Here is a 21645-nt window from a genome sequence, read left to right on the forward strand (position 1 = left end):
TATACGGAAATATTTTATGATTGTTGCCAAGCTTGAGTTTGAGTATGTAATAAAATGTAGGTCTCATACATGAGCACAGACAAAAGGCAGTTACAGTCATCCCTACTGCATATGCTGCTCTCTAAAGGGAAGAGACAAGGCGGTGAATTTATACTGTGAAAGATTTCTTCACTTTTTTCAGACACTAGTAATTTTATAAGGAACTGATTGAAACATAAATGTATCAATGCCTGTTTATTGATCTACATGTGGTACACAGCTGTAACACAAAGCCAAACAGCATGGGGCAAAGCCTGCCCAACCCCATGCAGTCAAGCCTCCAGCTGCAGAGACCTTCAGCCCAAAATCTGAGCAGTTACCAAAAAATCTCCTGAGTTACCAACTTGTTTGAAGCCATAGTTACATCAAGAGTGCAAAGAAACTGTTTAATCCAGGCTTCTGATTTTCTGTGTGAATTGAAAGGAGACTCCTCCGCAATCCTGCTCCCCCAGCTGGCTGGAGGAGCTGTGTGTCTTCCTCCCAGCTAACTGTGTGAGGGAATGGCAGCTTCTTCTGCCCCTTCTCGAGCTTCCTCTTTCTCCATGGTGTCTCCCATAGACTCTGAAGATCCACCCTGGTCACTTACCATCTCTGCCGCCCATCTGCTCAGAATGGCTTGGCTTTTCTGCTCCACCACTTCCACCACATTCAGAGGAACAGCAAGGACACCCCACTGCCACCAGCGCTCAGTGCAATCCTGCTGCTGATTTAGGAAGAACATTTTCAACTGGGCCTTGCTTGCTTCACTTTTAGACACCTGTCTCAAGTGCTACCATTAACAACACAGCCAAACCCTGAGAGGATGAGAAGAAAGTTCACCTCTCCCATGAAGTCAGGCTGAGGGAGCTGGGGTTGTTCTGCCTGCAAAAGAGAAGGCTCCAGAGACCTTATAGTGGCCTGACAGTACCTAAAGGGGCTGCAGGAAAGCTGGGGAGGGACTCTTCCTCAGGGAGTGGAGTGATAGGACAAGGAGTAATGGCTTTAAACTAAAAGAGCGTAGGTTTAGATTAGCTATTCAGAAGACATTCTTTGCTAGGAGGGTGCTGAGGCACCGGCACAGGTTGCCCAGAGAAGCCGTGGATGCCCCATCCCTGGGAGTGTACAAGGGCAGGCTGGATGGGGCTTTGGGCAACCTGATGTAGTAGGAGGTTTCCCTGCCCATGGCAGGGGGCTTGGAACCAGATCATCCTTAAGGTCCCTTCCAACCCAAACCACTCTGTGATGTAAGGTTATAAGGCACCCTTAATGGATGCACAACATTATCAACTAAGGCTCTGTGGATGAGTAAAAACAAAAATAATATTTTAATTTAACATAACTATTCAACATTTTTCTATCATAAGCCACCGTAAGATATGTTGACCTGTACTGTGTCTTGATTCTGCCAGTACTAAGTGGTTAGCTACTGCAATGGTTTCACAAAAAAAAAAAAAAAAAAAAAAAAAAAAGAAGCACAAAGCCAACAAAAAAGCATTAACTGCTAGCTAACCAGACCTTAAATGTGGCCATCAGGAATGTGATACAGCCTAATTCACTAAGAAGCCACAAAAGATGACTCAAAAAGTAAATGCAGAGCAATCAAATTCACAAAGAAACCCCCAAATGTACGTATTCTCTTGTTAAAACAGCATTGCAAAGTCAGGGGCACAAGAGGGACTTTCAAGTTTCTCCTTGATGCATCAAAAATTGGTCAGTAGGTGAAAGTTCAATATAATTTGAATGAACTATGACTACTCTCTTACAAACTTGCCTAAGTTTTTAATTTAACTTTTCCTTAAGCCAGCAAGGACTTGGTACCTCCCCCACCAGCTCAAACTCTTCCTCAGCACATTAAGACACTGCCTCATGGGCTCATGCTGTGCTGAAAGGGAAATGACTGCAACATACTATAACACAGGGGAATGCACACAACAGAGCTGTTCAAGTACTTTTCAGCAATAGTTTTTGGTCAGGAAATGTCAATTTGCAAAAGCAAAAAGCTTTCACTGGCAAACCAGACCAGTTCTGGTAACACACCTTTTGGAAAGGGATTATCATATCACAGAATCACAGAATTGTCTAGCTTGGAAGAGACCTCAAGATCATCGAGTCCAATCTCTGACCTAACACTAACAAGTCCTCCACTAAACCATATTGCTAAGTTCAACATCTAAACGTCTTTTAAAGACCTCCAGGGGTGGTGACTCCACCACTTCCCTGGGCAGCCCATTCCAATGCCTCACAACCCACTCAGTAAAGAAGTTCTTCCTAATATCCAACCTAAAACACCCCTGGCACAACTTTAGCCCATTCCCCCTCGTCCTGTCACCAGGCACATGGGAGAATAGACCAACCCCCACCTCGCTACAGCCTCCTTTAATGTACTTATAAAGAGCGATAAGGTCACCCCTGAGCCTCCTTTTCTCAAGGCTGAACAAACCCAGCTCCCTCAGCCGCTCCTCGTAGGACTTCTTCTCCAGACCCGTCACCAGCTTTGTCGCCCTTCTCTGGACTCTCTCAAGCACCTCCATGTCCTTCTTGTAGCGAGGGGCCCAAAACTGAAAACAGTACTCGAGGTGCGGCCTCACAAGAGCTGAGTACAGGGGGATGATCACTTCCCTAGACCTGATGGCCACATTGCTTCTGATGCAAGCCAGGATGCCGTTGACCTTCTTGGCCACCTGAGTACACTGCTGGCTCATATTCAGCCGACTATCCACCAATACTCCCAGGACCTTCTCCGCCTGGCAGCTTTCCAACCACTCATCTCCCAGCCTGTAGCTCTGCTTGGGGTTATTACACCCCAGATACAGGACCCGGCACTTGGCCTTGTTGAACTTCATACAGCTGACCTCAGCCCATGGTCCAGCCTATCCAGATCCTCCTGCAGAGCCTTCCTACCCTTGAGCAGATCGACACAGGCACCTAACTTGGTGTCATCTGTGAACTTACTGAAGGTGCACTCAATCCCCTCATCCAGATCATCCATTAAAGATATTAAAGAGGACCAGCTCCAGTACTGAGCCCTGGGGAACGCCACTAGTGACCAGCCTCCATCTGGATTTGGCTTCATTCACCACGACTCTTTGGGCCCAGCTATCCAGCCAGTTTTTAATCCAAGAAAGTGTACGCCAGTCCAAGCCACAAGCAGACAGTTTCTTGAGGAGAATGCTGTGGGAAATGGTGTCACAAGCCTTGCTGAAGTCAAGGTAGACCACATCCACAGCCTTTCCCTCATCCACCAAGCACGTCACTTTGTCATAGAAGGAGATCAGGTTCGTCAAGCAGGACCTGCCTTTCATAAACCCATGCTGACTGGGCCTGATCGCCTTGTTGCCCTGTAAGTGCTGCGTGATGACACTCAAGATAACCTGCTCCATGAGTTTCCCTGGCACTGAGGTCAAACTGACAGGCCTATAGTTTCCCGAGTCTGCCCTCCGACCCTTCTTGTAGATGAGCATCACATTTGCTACCTGCCAGGCGACTGGGACCTCCCCCGATAGCCAGAACCATTGATAAATGAAAGTAAGCGGCTTGGCCAGCTCCTCCGCCAGTTCTGTCAGTATCCTCGGGTGGATCCCATCTGGCCCCATCGACTTGCGTACATCCAAGTGCTGTAGCAGGTCGCCAGCCATTTCCTCATGGATAGTGAGGGCCACATTCTGCTCCCCATCCCCTTCCACCAGTTCAGAGTACTGGGTATCCAGAGAGCAACTGGTTTTGCTTCTAAAGACTGAGGCAAAGAAGGCATTAAGCACCTCCGCCTTTTCCGCATCTTTTGATCTTTTGCAACTAAGTTCCCCCCCCCCCGCACCCAGTAAAGGCTGGAGATTCTCCTTAGTCCTCCATTTTGCATTAATGTATTTGCAAAAACATTTTTTGTTGTCTTTGACAGCAGTCGCCAGATTGAGCTCCAGATGAGCTTTGGCCTTTCTAATTTTGTCCCTGCACTGCCTCACAACATCCTTAGAGTCCTCCCAAGTGGCCTGCCCTCTTTTCCAAGGATTGTAAACCCTCTTTTTCCTCCTAAGCTCAAGCCACAATTCTCTGCTCAGCCAGGCCGGTCTTCTTCCCCGCCAGCTCATCTTTGGGCACGTGGGGACAGACCACTCCTGTGCCATTAAGATTTCCTTCTTGAAGAGCGCCCAGCCTTCCTGGACTCCTCTGCCCTTCACAACCACCTCTCAAGGGACTCTACCAACCAGTGTCCTCAACAGTTCAAAGTTGGCCCTCCAGAAGTTTAATACAGCAGTTTTACTGGTCCCCTTCCTGGCTTCTCCAAGAATGGAGAACTCTACCATTTCATGTTCACTCTGCCCAAGACAGTTTCCAACCACCATATCTCCCACCAGTCCTTCTCTGTTTGTGAAGAGAAGGTCTAGCAGGGCACCTCCCCTGGTAGGCTCTCTAATCAGCTGTGTCAGGAAGCTATATTCCACACTCTCCAGAAACCTCCTAGACTGCTTTCTCTGGGCTGTGTTGTGCTTCCAGGATATATCTGGGAAGTTGAAGTCCCCCACAAGAACAAGCACTGACAATTTCGCAACTTTTGTCAGCTGCCTGTAGAACTCCTCATCAGTCTCCTCATCCTGGTTCGGCAGTCTATAACAGACTCCCACCAGGAAGCTTCCCTTGTTGGCCTTCCCGCTGATCCTAACCCATAGGGATTCAACCTTATCATTCCCAGCCTCAAGTTCCACGACATCAAAACTCTCTCTGATACAGAGAGCCACACCACCACGCCTTCCATGCTGCCTGTCCCTTCTGAAGAGCCTATAGCCAGACATCGCAGCACTCCAGTCATGAGAGTGGTCCCACCATGTTTCCGTGATGGCAACCAAGTTGTAGCCTGACTGCCGCACAATGGCTTCCAGCTCCTCCTGTTTGTTACCCATGCTGCATGCGTTAGTGTAGATGCACTTCAGCTGGGCCATTGCCTTCTCTCCCAGCCTTGCCATTGTTCTCCCTGGCACAGCTCTAACAAGCCTTGTTTCAGCCCTGTCCCCCTTCTCACCTAGTTTAAAGCCCTCTCAATGAGCCCTGCCAGCTCCTGGCCTAGGATCCATTTTCCCCTTAGAGATAGGGACCCATCTGCGGCCATCAGGCCAGGTGCTGAGTAAAATGCCCCATGGTCAAAAAAAACAAAATTTCTGTGTTGGCACCAGTCTCTGAGCCATGTGTTTATCAGATGGGCATTCCGTGTCCTCTCCATACCCCTCCCTGCCACCGTAGGGATGGACGAAAACACCACCTGTACTCCCGCGCCAGTCCCAGTCCCCTAAAGTCCTGTTTGATGGTCTTTAGGCTTCTCTCTTCAATGTCATCACTGCCAGCCTAGACTATTAAAAGAGGATAATAGTCAGAGGGGCGAACCAGGTTGGGAAGCTTTCTGGCAATGTCCCTGACCCTGGCTCCCAGGAGGCAGCAGACTTCCCTACAGGTAGGGTCAGGGTCATCCTCCTGAGTAGACTTTCTACCTGTTCCTCAGCTACCGGTCTCTCAAGCTGCAGGGCCTCAAACCTGTTGCTTAAGGGCACCTGGGAAGGTGGGGCCAGTAGGGGGAGGGCATCGCCTGCAATGTCGAGCAGGGACCTGTTTCCATTCCTCCTCAACTCCTAGGTCCCCTCCCTCTGCCCAACAGCAGCAGGGCAGGGGGTCCACCCCCATTTGGGGTGTCTCATCCCGGTACATGTCCTTCAGGCCACGCAGGGAGTTGCTCCACAAGTCTTTCTCCCACTCACGCTCCCTGATAACCCTCAACCTCTTGACCTCCTCCTTGAGTTCTGCCACGAGGCAGACCAGGTCGTCCACCTGCTCACACCTCACGCACACAGTCTCTTTGCCCCCCGCAGGTGGTAGCAACAGGCTCAGGCACTCCCTGCACCCGGAGACCAGAACTGCCACAGTTTTGAGCGGGCAGTCGGTCTGGGTGTGAACAGACTTCCTGGAGAGCGCACTGGGCCTGGTGGAGACCATTGCAGCTGAGCTAGCGGTAGCCGTTAGAGGAGGTGTTCGTATGGGCGGGGTGGCACGCTCTGCCCTTCCTGCTCACCCTGCCTGCACAAACTGCTGTGCTGCTACACCACGCCCTTCTGATATGCCACGCCCTTCTGACGTGCCACGCCCTGTTTGCCCATCCTGGTCGCCTGCGCTCCCTAGAGGCAGCTTTTGAACGGCCAGGGAGGGGGTGCTGCTGGCTCCACCTATGCCTCATTCTCGCCTCGTTCACCTCCCTCGCGAGGGCTGCCGGGTCCTGGCGGCTTGGTGCCAGAAAAATTAGCCCTGCCTGTCCGATCCCCCACTCCGCTGCAGAACGTGTCTGCCCCAGAGCTGATCGCCTCAGCAAGTCAGTCCTCCGCCAGCCATCAGTTAACACACTGAATGGTGCCAACAAGAGCGATGGCCCCAACACTAATGAACTCTGCTCTGCTCTAGCACACGAGAAATTTGGGGCAAGCTTTCCATCTGCACTGTGAAGAACACAGGCATGTTAGCCAGCCCTATCCTGCTCTTTCAGCAGGATCTTTCCAGTGTCATCACTGATCACAGGCAGACCTATGCAAAACAGAAATTTTAAAGAGAAGAAGGAACTGGAGGGAGAAGCCAAGCTTGCTTCACCCTAACCTCCTTTCTTCCACCGGCAAACGTGAAGCAAGCTTTACAAGCAGCAAGACCTGTTTTCCTTTCCCTTTAGCCATATCAAACATTTTTCCTGCTTGTACTATTTCAGTTCCTAAATTACAAGACAATCTCAGGAACACACAGAAGATAAGCAAAAAGGAACAAAAACAAATCAAAATAATAAATATACACATGCCACATTTTGAGACACCACCTAGTAAAATTCACCATAGTTACAATGGGATTTTTTTTTCCACAGCACTTCAGATTTGTGAGAGAGGAATACCTAAGAAGGTAAAACTGAGTCATGGCTTTTGTTTTTTGTTTGTTTGTTTGTTTTTTAATATATAATTCTTATTCAGATTTGACTTAATGACCATTATGAAGCTATTTTATTTTTCCTATATCAAAAATAGCCCTATCAAAATTAAACCTGTATTTACTACCCCACACAAAAGATTCGTAAGTTTGGGATCCTTGGACAAAAAAGTAATTCAAGTAGAAAAGCCAAAATAATTCTTAGAAGTATGTCACAGTCAAACCTAATCAGTCACTTACCAGGCAGGTCTATGTGAGCACGCAATTTTCAAAGTGGAAAATGCCCAAGAAATGCAAGGTGTAAGCAGGTGTTTGCAGTTAGAGAAGAACTGCTTTTCAGTGCTGCTGGCACTGCCAGCTGCCTACAGGAACCTCACGCTGCCTGGTAAAAAAAAAAAAACACGTCTGCAAGTATTATCTCTGAACCGACACAAACCCATAAAAATAAACCGGAAGTAAAGTGAGGATTTGCTTCCTTTAATCTTCCCCTTAAATGCTGTACCAGCTACTGCTCCCATTTGCCTAGACAAGTCCTTGCACTTGCACTGTCCTTCACTGATCATTGAAGGTGTTTGCTTACGAGAAGAAATGCATTTCCTTCACAGAACAAGACGATGCAAACACTCTGCTTGTGAAACCTCAGCAGATTCATGCCTTTATCAGAAGATAAAGGGGTGCTGTGCTTAGTCTAATGCTTAGAAACTCATTATCAATTCTCTTTGGATTAGGAGGGAAAAATGATCCAAAGAAAACAGCAACGTAAGAATGGCTTGATTCATGCTTTATTGAAATTGTCTAGGTCCAGATTGCATCACTATTCCAGATGTTTGTTTACGCATGCATCCCTATCTATGAAACTGAAGAGCAGAAGTGCCTCAAAAGCCATTTTCTTTTACAATTCCATTACAGACTATTTTTAAGAGATGGCACCCAGGAGTAACATCCAGGAAATTTCTAATTAGTTCCAAGGGTCTATGTAGTCACCTTCTCCCCACAACTCTTTTTAAGTTCTGTGTGTTTTCTTCTAACAGGACTGCAATGTGATGTAGCAGCTGCTGATTTTGCATACAGATAAACTTTTGCATGCTGAATACAACAGCAGTCTTTGAAAGAGCATGCAAAGCAATGGCTTGGGCTGCAGAGAGTGTCTCTGTGTCTGGTACAACATTTACCCATGCGTGTTGTTTGCTTTCCCTTCCCACTGACGTTAATGGGTTTTGGAACAGGCCAAAACAAATATTCTACCTGGAGGCATTTATTTTTACTGTCCAACTGACAGTGCAGTAAGATAAATGCATCAGAAAAACAGTTCTAGTAATTAAGCACCGTTTACACTCTATATCCTGGAAACAGACATGGTCACAGGTAAAAAAAAAAAAAAAAAGAAGAAACACCCCCACCAAACACACACCAACTGACGAGGCTTTCCCAAAGCAAGATCTTTCTCTTCAGCAGTTTGGCCAATGCAGCAAACCGTATGGGACGCGACAGCCCCTACAAATGTATTCACCATTCCTCGCCTCCATCTCCACCTCACCCACCATCCCATTTATCAGCCTTGTTCATCACCCATGGCTTCTGAAATGCAACCTTCTGGAGGCTGTCACTGTTACTTATTGCAGTAAGTGCGCGTTCATGCAGATCTTCTCATAATCTGTGCCTGTGGATCTCAGCTAAGACTAAGGAGTGTTAGATATTACTAATAGGAAAAGAAATACAAGTTTCACTGTTTTTTGCTGAGATCATTTAAAGAAAGCAAGATAAATATCAAAGAAGATTAAATTAGATGGCCTTATTATCAGATAACCACCAAAAAAAAAAACAAAAACAAAAAAGAAACAAAACAAACAAACAAAAAAAAACACTAATATGACAGAGTCAAATCGTGTATAGGTCCGAACTTGTGTATATGGGAGTTATGTTTCTTCACAAATCTGTTTATTTAGGGGTGGAAGCTGGGGCAGCGGAGAGACAAGGATTCTTGTTTGCAAACAGACTACCATATATTTTGGAAAGTGTGCTCTCAGCATCCTAAAGTGGTGAAAATTAACAATGAGCAACATTTAATTTAGTAGTTAAGCCTACAAATGTCTGCCAAACTAGTTTTGTTCTCAGAAGAGAGAAAGAAGCAATGCATTCCTTTTCCTCAGCCCCAGCATGCACCACTGCCAATGCCACCATTCACTCAGAAGCAGCTTGTTCCTCAAACTAAAATACAAGTGCTTGTGCGTGAGCTGTGCAGTCTGCACAGGAGACTACTGTGCTCAGACAGAAACCAGAGGCAACATTCACCCCATTTAGCTAACAGATGTCTTCATCTTTCCACTCATAAAAATTAGGATCACATTTAATTGGTCATTAATTACTTTTACTTTCCCCACAATTTGTTTACAGGAAAGAGAAAAAAAAAATGGTTTATTGCTTCTTGGTGCTTTCTTTGCTCCTGCTTCATGGACCACTGTCTCATGTCCTCGGGACCACCTCCTGTCCCTGCATCATGGGCTGAGTAATGCTGCTCCAGACGTTGACACACAGGCTACTGGAAATTGGTACAGTCAGGAAATTCATATCATTTCTCTGAGGTAAAACAGCAAACAAAAGCCCTCAGGAAAGTCTGAATACCAGTTTTAAGGAAAAAAAAAAAAAAAAGAGTTCTTTTGAAAGTGTTCTCTTACTACATCACATTATTATAACCTAGGGCATGATGAGATAATTTCCATTACTAAGCCAGGTTCTGGAATTTGTTTTTCAGACTAGTGAGAAAGACACAGTTATATCACTGAGGAATGGGAAACACACATGAGGCAGAGTTCATCACCTCTCAGCACGATGATAGCCCATTCTGCTGCCACTGCCCAGGAAATCAAAAAGAAACCCTTCCAAAGATTACAACAAGTTCCCAGTCAGAAAGAGAATGAAATAACAACTGGCCAGTCTGTAAACTCACTTTAAACATGTGTCTCATGACTGGTCCCCCGGGCTTTAGCTGGGAGCTTAAACACCAGCTGAACCAGAACTGTAGGAAAATGCTTGACTGTGTTGTTTAAACCATCTCTGGACTATAAGCTAGAGATATTTTTGACATCTGTCTTTAGCATAACCACTAAAATGTGGGCTTTCCCATCAATATGAAGTAAACACTTAATCAAATATTAGGTTTTGCTCCCTCAAGGTCACTCCTTAAGTTTGGATACTGTCCTGAAGGATACAAAGACTTTGATCCCTATCGGTGCTTTGTATCAGGGAAGGAATAAATCTGAGCATGATCTCCCATCTCTCAACTCCGTGAAGTAACCCTCAGCTGGCGCCATGCTCTGAGATGTCTCCGACCTGCTGCACTGGAAAGCATCAGCAGTGCACACCATGGCATGGCCAGCTACATGGTGGCATGACACCTGCTCTGGAAGTGGATTCCAGCTCCTTACTGCCTAAGAGGGAAACTAAGTATTTTCTTGTATTTTGTAGTCAGCTTTCATCTGCTTGAACTTCTAGATAGAAGCGGGAGATACCTACTTCTCTGGGTGCTTCACAAGTCTGTCCCCATGTCTTCCAGCCCAAGCCAGTCAACGGGCTTCATTCAGTTAACCCATAGATCCTAAACATCCAGAACAGCTCCAGCTCTACCGCCATGGCTGTCCATGTCTGATCTGCACAGTCACACAGGTTGCCATGCACCTGCGTACCATTCAAGTGTCTTCAAACAGAGCCACTTCCAACTACTCCTGCAGTGATGTGTGCCTGGAGAGCCACTGCTGTGCCACACTGGATCCAGCCCCCGGGTACTGTCAGGAAGACATGCCAAGGAAACAAGTGGAGCTCATGTGGAAGGCCTGTGAAGTGCACTCGGCAGCTCATCAGGGATACCTCTGAAGGCAATGGTCAGGGCTCACTCCATACGCATCATTTTTCCCCTCAATCACTAAGTGTTATAAATTAAAGTGCACTGAAGCCCAAACAGACTGGTTGCAGCACTTCCTACATTGGCTGTTTTAGGCCAGTGGGCAAAATCTACTCAAAATATCATGGAAATACAGGAGGGGCACCTTATGGTAACTCTGCTAAATAAAACTAATTCACATTGAGGTGAAATTAAGTACACGACCTTAGTGAAGCAAAAGGATTTGAAATTTTTCCTTTCTGTCTACTTAAACAAAAATTAGACCATGAATAGCACCTGCTGCCGAGAGCCAAAAATGGTATTTTTCCATTGCAGATTAATTGGCCGTGCAATAGGAGATTAAATTATGTAGCGGAAGTATTTTGATGTCTCTTTTGTTGCATATCCCTGCTAGAGGAACACAAGAGAATGCCTGATGGTGGTCGTAAGGGGACAAGAAGTAGATTTTGGAAGACAACAACGGCCGACGAACACTTCCCATCATACATTCAAAACTGCCCCCCTAACAGGAGGAAAAAGCAAGCACACCAGTTTCAGGTTCACGTTTTCTCTCCGAAGGTGTCAGGCTGAGCGCGGAGCTGACCCAGCGACCAACCAGCACAGCAAGAACCGGGGCGCACCGAGGTGCAGGAGGCCCCGTCCTGCCCGCACCTCCCCGGCACGTCCCTCCTCCGGCACCGGCACCGGCACGGCGCGGTCCCGTCCAAGCGGCGACGGCAGCCTCCCGGTGCGCGCCCCGAACCGCCAGCAGCACGCCTGGGTGCGCTTCGTCCCGTACTTGCCACAAAACCAGAGCTGCTGTCGCAGACATTTTGTGACGTTTCTCCCTAACAGGCATATTGCTTTACTTCCCTATACGTTTCAAAACGGATTGCTTCATGCGCTGGCACAAGCCACGGCGTTCGCCGCGATCTTTGCCGAAGTTGGTGCCCGCGCCCCAGCCCCAGCCCCTGCCGCCACCCCGATACGCGGCGCCCGGCGACGGCCAGCACCTGACGCCGCTGGCACCTCACACCACCCCCGCCTCACGCCATCCCCCTCCCCTCCCGCGCGGGCCGCCCTGCGAGCGCTGCCCGCCGGGGCCGCCCCTTTGTCCCCGACCGCCGCGCGCGCACCCCCCGCCCGGCCCGACCCGGCCCGGCCCCGCAGCGGGCGGCCGAGGGCTTACAGCTGCGCGCGGTCCCGCGGTCTCGGCTGCACGGTTCGGCTCGGCTCGGCCCGGACCGGCTGCCCTCGGTGGGCATGCGGCACTTTTCAGCCGGGCGGCGGGGGAGGCGCCAGCCGTCAGCTGACCGCCGCCTCCAAAAGGAGGCGTCCGGCGCCGGCCGCGGTAGTTTTGGGGGGAAAAAGCGCCCTTTTGGCACCGCCGTCCCGCTGCGACCGCTGGGGAGGCGACGGGGAGGCTGTCCGGAGGGGAGCGCGGCCGGGCCGGGGCCGCGGGCAGCCGTGAGGGGGCGCCGGGCTGAGGCCGTGGTGAGAGAGCAGCTACGGTGACAACGTCCATAAATAAAAGCAAATTTAAAAGCAAAATAGATTTCAGTTACTAGCAGCGGCTAAATGGAAACTTGCGGCCTGTGGGTACTCATGGTGGCACATGCCGTGCTCCCCTCGTGTCCCTGGCCATGGTGCCCAGCACAGTGGGACACCCAGGGGCCACTCAGACCCGCAGGTGACTGCATGGCCGCTCTTCGTTCCACATGACATCCACCACAATCTCCTCTCCAATCAACCAGCGGCCAGGCAATGCTTCCTCTCCCTTCCATCTGCCTGAATCAGATTAAAAGACATCACAGTGGGAGGCTGCCAGAATGGGATCACTGACCCACGTTGTCATTGCAGATACCAAGCTGGGTAGCATGGGGAACAGGCAGCTAACATCCTAAATCTCTGTGCTACGAGCCTGCAGTAGCAGTTGGGGACACATGCTTATGGCTGCACCGCCAGGGCCCCCGCCTGTCAAACCCATGTGGCTATGCACCTGGGCTTGACCTCTGTCTACATGGTCTCTGTGTCTTGGGCCTCACCGAAATCCTCCAGCTCAGAGAAGGAAGTCTCTGGAATGGAGAGTTGGAGTTTCAAGTTACTGCTTTACCAGTCTAAAGCTTACAAAGACAAAGCCTCTGAGCTCACACACACACGGAAATCATTCCTATTGCTGTCTCTCATCATCAGACTACTGCTCCTCTGCACACTTTAGCATTATTAAATTTTTTAGTCTGAAACACACCCCCATCGTGCCTTATTCAAACTGAAAATTTATAAACGGAAGTGTTATATTATTTGCTGCATTATTGCTATAAAAAAAAAAAAATCCCACTTTGGATGTGGATTCCGTACTGAGTCAATGGGAAAACCTGACAGGCATCAGCCTCAGCTGCTGCTCAACCTTAACTAGCCCTCTCAACATAACAGATATCAAACAAGCTAGTTCTTTAGGCACCAAAAAACAAGGTTGAATTTTTCTTTGATGTTGATGTCAAGCTCTTTCCAGTTTTAAGCTTTATGATGGAATTTAATGGAATTTGCTGGGGCTTTAAAGAAAAAAAGAAAAATGCCTTAGATGATTCAAAGCACAGAAAACCAAAGGTTAGGCTCCCACAAGTGAGAGGTAAATATTCACATTCAGTTAACAAGGTTCCTAAATGTGTAGTAAGCTGGTAGCCACAATTAGAGGAAAGCGAACCACTCCTTGGTATAAAGCAACGCAAGCCAGAAACCTCATTTTCTCCATAATCTTACTGGTCTCCTGCTATGATGCACTGCAAGAGCTGAGCAACTCTGGCCATTCCTTTTAACCTTGTTTTCTGTCTCATCTTGCAAGGGAAAAAGGCATTACGGTAGGAAAGTGCTGTCCTGTAAGTGCTGTCACAAAGAAGGGTAAGTTTATGTTTAGAAAGCAAACCTAGGGCTGCCAGCTCAGAAAGCATTTATTTGATGTGGACAGCCTCTTCACCCATTTCCTCATCATGCCTATTTGAGGGAACACTAGCCAGAAAAAGGAAGCAAAACCACTATGGTGTCATTATTCAAGTCATTTTGACTTCCACGTCAACTGCTCTCTGAAGATCACTGTCAACTCACCCTTTGGTATGAAAGGAGACTTCAAAATGTGTCAGTAGAGCTCAGTAACGGTCTTAGCATGTGTGGAAATTAGGACAGCATACATGTGATTCCTCTTAGCAAGGCATTTACTTTTTTCCCTTTGCCTGGTTGGCAAGGCTGAAGGCATGAGCAGCTTTCCTGTTATCTAAATGCCCAAACTTTCTGATTCTGAATTGCTGAAGACACGTACCACACTCTGTAGTGCTGGAAATGCAGGGTTTCCAGAAGGTGTGCATGTCTCAGAGGTGACCATAAGCACCCATCACTCCAGATACGTGTCCTGCTCTGCTCACACTCAAACTGCTGTGAACCCACATGTTGCTTGCAGGCTTGATTACCCGTCCCTGATCTGTGCCAAGGAACAGTTGTCTGCAAACAGACTCAATCTCCAACTCTCCTTCCTAGCATTTTAAATTTATGTAAAACACTACTGCCAGGGTATGTCTCTGGATATATTCTTTCTTTTTTTTTTTTTCTTTTTTTTTCTACACATATCAAATGCAAACACACACACACACATGCACACAAAAACAACAAATAGGGGAACTGCAGGATTTCCATCAAAAATCTCTGCTTTAGTTCTGAGTAGCAAAACTGATTTTTCACTGCCCACGAAAGCAATGCAGACTCTTGATAAGGAGCTGACTAATGAGGATAGAAAAAAAATTCCTCTTTGCTCTTTTTGATGCACACAGAAAAAATGAAAAGCTTTCATTTACATTATGACATTCCTGTTATTTCTTATGATATTATGAAAGTTATTTTTGGTCTTCGTCCTGTTTCTTCAAGAAAATTATGGGTAGGATTTCGTGATTTTTTTTTCCTGTGACCAAACTAACTGAACAGATGCCTTCCCCGATCCCTTGCTCTACCCCCCACATTGCAGCCCATTACTCACCCTGCTGTGTCCATGTAATCTGTTGGTGGGTCAACCAATGTCTGAATGACTTGAGTTAGGAAACCTCCTTGCACTCTCTTTTATGTGAAAGGCTTTTTGATTACATTTCATTTCAGACCATCAACCCACTAACAACTACCTGTGCTGCCATTGGTTCCACAATATCCCACAGGGTGAGGATGTCACCGCGTTCCTGTCTCGGGCAGGAGGTGTTTCGGCCAAAGCCCTCTGACCGAGAGCCACCCCCTTAGCTCCTCTCCGCGACAGTGGCAGATCTTGGCGTGGTCTGCAGTGGAAACAAGCCATGAGCTGCGGTGAGGCAATTAGAGGCTGTGGAAAATGGCATTGTGAAGTACGAAGCAGACAAAGGGCTTTTCTGAAGCAGACTTGTAAGGGAAGCTATGACAAATTACAGAGGCCATTTTAGTGTGCTGCTCTCAAGCGTCAGGGCCCAGACAAAACTTTAGGCAAAACCACTGAGAGCAAGAGTGGACATATCAGGACAAACAATCAACGAAGGACACAAAAAGGGATATTTTGCCAGATGCTTAACACAAACATGGAATTTTCTTTTAGTCACAAACAGTTCACAGTGCATTGGGGAAAAAAAAATAAATAAAAAATTACTCTTTAATCACGTTTCACAAACTCCAGCTATTCAACAGAGGATCACCTCCTGTTCCACCTCCCTGAGGCCTCCATGAAGAGCATAACCTGAGATGTTTGCTCTTGCCAAGATAAAGTATCTCTCTTTCTGTGGTAAAAATAATTTCATCCATTGTATATAACACCATAGGAAAAAAAAAAATAGCTCTTGCTTTTAAGATGGCCTCTAGTGAAAAATAACCATGTGCTTATCAGCTGCATAATCTGAAGTGGGTTCCTGGCTAATGCCGGACTCCCAACTATCAGCAGCCATCCAAGTGCCTCTTATCATTGATATTTGGCAGAATAAACGCACTCTGATTTTCCAGTTTGCTCCTCTGAGGCAATTTATCAGACTCATCAGCACAGGGGAAAACTGAAATTTCTTCTACGCACATTTCACTCTGTACTCACTCCCTCACATCCGCACACAACCGCTTCCCCCCATCAATTTCCCCCATCAATTAAAAAATAACTAATTGCTCTTGAGGACTTTCCACTGTGAATGAGGAAAAATTGCATTCACAGTGAATTCTGCTCAGGTGTCCAGTTCTTTGGCAGACCCCTTCTTTCTGTCCTTCCTCCCACCTACATGGTGGTTGTCTCGGGTTGTGGCCAAGTCACCCATGGCAGTTATGGAAACAAACATGATGGGCTAAAATAACAGCAGGCCTGAGACACAATGCTGTGATCCTGAAATATCTTCTGAGAGCTTGAAGTGCAGCATGTTGGGTGAAACCTTCATATTAAGGAAGAAGTTAGTCTCCATAATTGTCTGCTATTATATCTGTAACGTCTGACCTCATAAAACGATAGGATCATAGGGTAACTCAGGCTGGACAAAGATCTCAGGAGTTTTCTGGTCCAACTTCCTGCTCAAAGCCAGTGTAGCTCTGGGTGCAGGCCAGGTTTCCCAGGGCTTGGGCCAGTCAGGACTTGAAAACCTCCAAAGATGGAGACAGCACAAGCTCTCTGGGCAAGCTGTGCTGCTGCTGGACTGTCCTCATGGGGGAAAATGTTCCTCTGTAAATCCACTCCATACCTCTGCATGCCTCTTGCTAGGTTAACAGTTGGACTTGATCTCAGAGGTCTTGTCCAACCTAAATGATCCTATGACTCTCCTGCTTCAACTCATGCTTATCATCTCAGGTTCTCTTGCCCTGCACCACCACCACCAGGCAGGAGCTGGCTCCATCTTCTTGATCCCCTCACAGCATGCACAACTACTTCATGTGCAGTCCTGAGCTGGCAAGCAGCCGGGTCTGTCACAACGGCACAAATCACTTGGATTTTCCCCAAATCAGTACAAACTGAAGAGCTGGCTGAGTGCCCCTGACAGCCACTTTGTGAACAACTACATCAATTTAAGTAACGTCACAGCAGTCAGCATTTCAAGGAAGTTTTACAGTATTTAGAAATCCTATATAGTATTAACAGCTTCTTTGCCACATGCTTGGCAGAAAAATCGCATGACTTCCCAATGAAGAATAATTATACACTAGTGCTGGTCTTATTTATAATAGGGCCACATAAGAGCATTCACTTTTAAAAGAGATGAATACAGGACCGAATATGGAATTAAAGTATACCCTGGAGTACTATTTACATTACAGAAGTCAGCAAAGCTGCCTCAGTATGAACAAAAATCAGTCATTAAATAAATAAACAAACAAATAAATATAAAGCAGTAGGCAAAAAAAAAAATAATTAAAAAAAAATCATCATTTGGTCAACATTTGACATCTGAGTGGTACAGTTCATTATTCTGAAGAGCTGCTGTTCTGACCATAATTCTGCACCTTCCTGCCTGTCTGCATCTTGTCCCTGTCTGTGACTACCAGTAGATGCCCAAGGAGAAGAGGAATAGAAAGGCCACAATGTGCTCCTCTCTCTGGCAGCAATGCACAGAGTGGGGACTTCCTCCCCCAGGGGTAGCACCAGGACCATGACTTTTAACTAGCTGTCATTGAACGTAACTTTTGTCATCTCTGCTGTATCTTATTGAAGGAATACCCACTATTTCTGTACCTCCCTGTGGCTAGAAGTTCCACAGTTTTAGTCAATAAAAATTTACTTCTTTTTGTTTGTCTTCAGGTTGATCATTTTACTGGGATGCAGATGACTTTTTGTGTTGCAAGTAATAGCGAGTAATTTCCTGTGGACCTTTTCCAAATTGCTGATCACTTACTGTCACTCATCTCTTTTCCAGGCTGGAAAAGTCCTTGTTTATTTAGTTGGAGAGTCCTTGTTTATTTAGTTGTTTTTTTTGTTTGCTTGTTTGTTTGTTTGTTTTTTTTTGGGGGGGGGCATGCAATTCACCACTCTTTCATTTACGTTTTCTGTCTTGTATATTCTTCGCAAGATGTGTGTCTAGTGTGATATGTGTCATCCAAAACATGGGCTAGCACTGAGTTTGTACAGTAACAATGGTTTGCTTGTTTTCTAATTCTTTCCTAACTATTTTTAACTGCTTACATTCCTTTTGCTTACTGCTAAGCTAGCCACAGGAATGACCAGCTCTCCTTCCTAAACAGGAATGCCAGCTTTGGACCTATGGCTGTGTGTATGCACTGTAGTTGCAACTACATTGAATAATTCTGCTAGCTGCAAAGATGGCTCTTCCATTATTCAACCTTTTATTTTCCTGTTCATTTATGAATATATCAAATAGAAGAGCTTCCAGCGAGAGATTCCACAGGTTATTGCTCTGTTACAAAAACTGAACTTATTATTGCTCTCAGTTATGAAAACTGAACACTTATTCCTACCTTTCCCCCAACCCCCTTTAACCATTTTAACCTGTTATTAATTCTTGAGAGGGGTGTGGATATTTTATCTTCATTTTCAAAAATCCTAGTTTACTAGATCGGATCAACTTCATCTAAAGAATGGTTGACATCTTCAAAGCAGATTTCTGAGGCGTGACTTCCTCTGGAAGAAAAATGTTGTTACTGCATTTTATAGCCATAATTTAATATTGCCTGGTAAGGAGTAAGAACTCACTGATCTGGAAGTCTTAGCTCTGCACTGCAACCATCTTTGAAAAAAAAATCAGTAGTATACCAGCTACTGGCCTCACAGTGACATTGAATCAAATGATAGGCTGCACACAACAAAATCTTTCTACCTGAGCTACTCCTAAATTTGTGTTAGCAGCCTGTCCCCAAATTCTTTTGCTAAGACTTTCCATCTAACCCCATCCCTTGAACAATAGCTCCACCGTAGGAATCTCATTGACTTCTGCTGTATGAAGGACAGATGCATTGAATTTGTTTAGGTTTCCTACAATTTGCTGTTATCCTTCAGTGCTCCTGTCACACCTTACACTCATTGAAAGGAATAGAAAAAGAAACTGTAAGCAGAAAACTACATGAAATACCTTTCTATTTGAAATTTAAAATAAAATATAAGTAACTAAGGAAGGCTTTGATCTGAAAAAAAAAAAAAAAAAAAAAAAAAAAAGTATTAAAACAGAAATCACAAGAACTTAAGTTAACTCCACTACTAAACGTTAGAGTGGTTCAAAATATTCAAAGCAGAATACCCAGGAACTTGGAAGGCAACATCTGTGAGAAGTACAGGAAAACACACTGGGGCTGTACTCTGATCATCACAACACTAACAAGAACATGAATATAGTGCATTCAGGGACTTCATCATGTCTGCCCTTTACAGGCATGTTCTCTCCAGCAAACCTTTCTTCATAGAAGTTGTCCAAATAAAGTAAATGGTGCTATTCACAGGAATAAGTATTTGAAGGACTCACTGCTTATTCTGTTTTTGCAAATGTTTTATGTGCATAGGGACTTATGGAAAACCCTTGCACAACACCAAAAAAAAAAAAAAAAAATAAGTTTTTGACATTGACATTATGGAAAAGCTCAAACTCTGTTCTGGATTGTGTAGTCCTGGAGAGGGCTAGGGCTTCAGTCAAGCAAACAAAGTTTCAGCAAAGAACTCACACGAATATCACCGGAAAGTTGAAAGGTACCCATAACACAGTCTGTGTTTGAGAGGCACTTTTCAGGAGATAAAATATTTCTGTTAAAAAGCTCATTATTCGCCCTTTTGGAAAGTACTGCATAACAACCATTCTTTTAACACACTCTTATTTACACCATGGGTCACTGGTTTTCTGCACACTTCATTCAGGTTCTTCAAAGGTAACACTCCAGTTAAAGGGTAATCTGCACATTTCCTCTTCTAAATGAGTGCCTTTCTGTTATAATGTTTTGTTGTGTTTTGTGTTTTTTTTTTTTTTGTTATTTGTTTTTGTGATGTAAAGATTTTCATTGTATTGTTTACGACAGAATATCCACTACTGTAAAACAGTACTGTAAGCGAATCTCAAACATTTCAATTTTGCATAAATTTTCCTTTTGAAGTTTGTTTGTTTGTTTGTTTTAAGCCTGTCCTCTTGTGGTTAAAATGTCTGTTACAATTAAACATTTAAAACACACCAGAAATGTCTTTCTCATTCAGATTAATACAATTCTGTCTGTAGTGCTATTGCTCTAAAATAACTGCTCAGGCAGTTAACCAAATGACAATGCACTGCGATAAGAAGGGTAAACATTTTTTTCAGCTGCATCCCTTTAATGAACCTTCATCTTTCTCTGCTGCCTCTGTTACTTAAATGAGACTTTGGAAATTTCAAAAAATTTTAGAAAAAAAAAAAAAAAATTGAAAACCAGATTTCCGGCTTCTAGAAAGCAGAGAGTTTTCCAGGGAACGCTCACCAGCCAGGAATTTAGGTGTGACAGACCAATGTGAAGAACCCTTTGAGACTTTTCTTTGCAGGTTATTGAAAGTTATTCTGACAATAAATTCTGTTTTAATCTCTTTGGGTTATTTTGGCTTCATTCTCTTGAATATTGCTTCTTTGTTCTCATATCCATAAACACAGTTAGACCTAAACCTGCATAAAAGACCATATAAGAAACTATACTAGGCAGAGAAGCAGCTTCATTTGTACATGTTCTCACATTCAGTAAAGTTTCTGGATATCTTTACAGAGTCTTTGACTATCAGGAAATGTTATTCCACAATGACCTAAACCTACTATATTATTATGACAAAAGCAACACACATAAAATACTCTTTAACCACAAGAAACACTTTGTAGAACAAGTTAAATTCAACTAGGAATTTGTTCTACCAGCAAAAGTTATGGACTCGTTGTCCTTTAGCCATTATGAGGAAACGAAGACAGTTTAGCGTACTGAGGCTGAACTTGAATTTGCAAAATATTTCTACAATAGCTGAACCTCAATGTACAAATGCTATCAGGAGCCAAGTATCTAATAATCAAATATCAGTCTCCTATTGAATAGTCTCTCAACCAACAGTTTCAAAAGTTTGGAAAGAATTAAGATCAAATTTCCCACACTTAACAATGAACAATTTCTACATCTGTGGAATGAGAAAACTACATTTTTGTTCTTTCTTTTTTTGTTTTGCAGCATAAGGAATAGATCATCTTAAACTTGTCACCCTGTGGTCTCAAATGTTTGCTGTAATATAAAAATAAAATTAAAAAAAAATAGTCAGCTGTTCCTCAGAGATTATAGATGTACACATCTCTCACAGATAAACCGTGAAATCATTTATGTTACAAATGGATACAGGCATTCAAGAATAACAGTAAACCTGAAGACTTCCTACTTTCTGAAAGCTGAGTTCTTGAGTTGCTCTTACTTATTAAAATGATCCGTAGTGGATTGCTACTTATGAAATTGCTCCATGAGTTTGAGTATCTCTATTGTTACAAATACTTCCGTTATTTATTTCTAAAGTAAAGTATTCTTATGATGAAAGACATCTGCTCCTAGAAATAGCTGGAAAGCTTTAGGACCCAACAAACTTTACCACCACCACCCCACATGGCAGCAATCTGGCACTATCTTCCAAATAACAAACTGACAGTCAGAAAGTAGAAGCCAAAAATTTTAAATAAAACCCAGAAACAGCTGACATGACCAACACAGAGATCGACATGGAAATGCTGACAAACACACGACACAATCAGAATATTTTTTATGTTTCTGTAGACAAACCTGGGCAACACAATACAGCAAGAAAAAAATATATTTCATGTCTCAGAACCTGGGGCTTGGGAATACCACTTGGTTTGCTTTCCTTGCAC

At 44.9% G+C, this 21645-nt stretch overlaps 1 protein-coding gene across 6 annotated transcripts in view; it reads right to left on the reverse strand.

The window, feature by feature from the left end:
- The window catches only part of PLA2G4A (phospholipase A2 group IVA), a 118406-nt gene that overhangs the window by 72930 nt on the left and 23831 nt on the right, over positions 1 to 21645 (reverse strand). The window contains exon 1 of one of the 6 annotated variants that reach the window (XM_084526982.1): positions 12024 to 12161. The exons of 4 other annotated variants lie outside the window; for them this stretch is intronic. The gene's annotated coding sequence lies outside the window, so the exon portion shown is untranslated. Of the gene's footprint in view, positions 1 to 7197; positions 7331 to 12023; positions 12162 to 21645 lie in introns of those variants that run through there. One more of the 6 variants, XM_084526986.1, reaches the window with a different exon arrangement.

The sequence above is a fragment of the Aythya ferina genome, assembly GCF_964211825.1.
Source record: "Aythya ferina genome assembly, chromosome: 8".
Classification (NCBI taxonomy): Eukaryota; Metazoa; Chordata; class Aves; order Anseriformes; family Anatidae; genus Aythya; species Aythya ferina.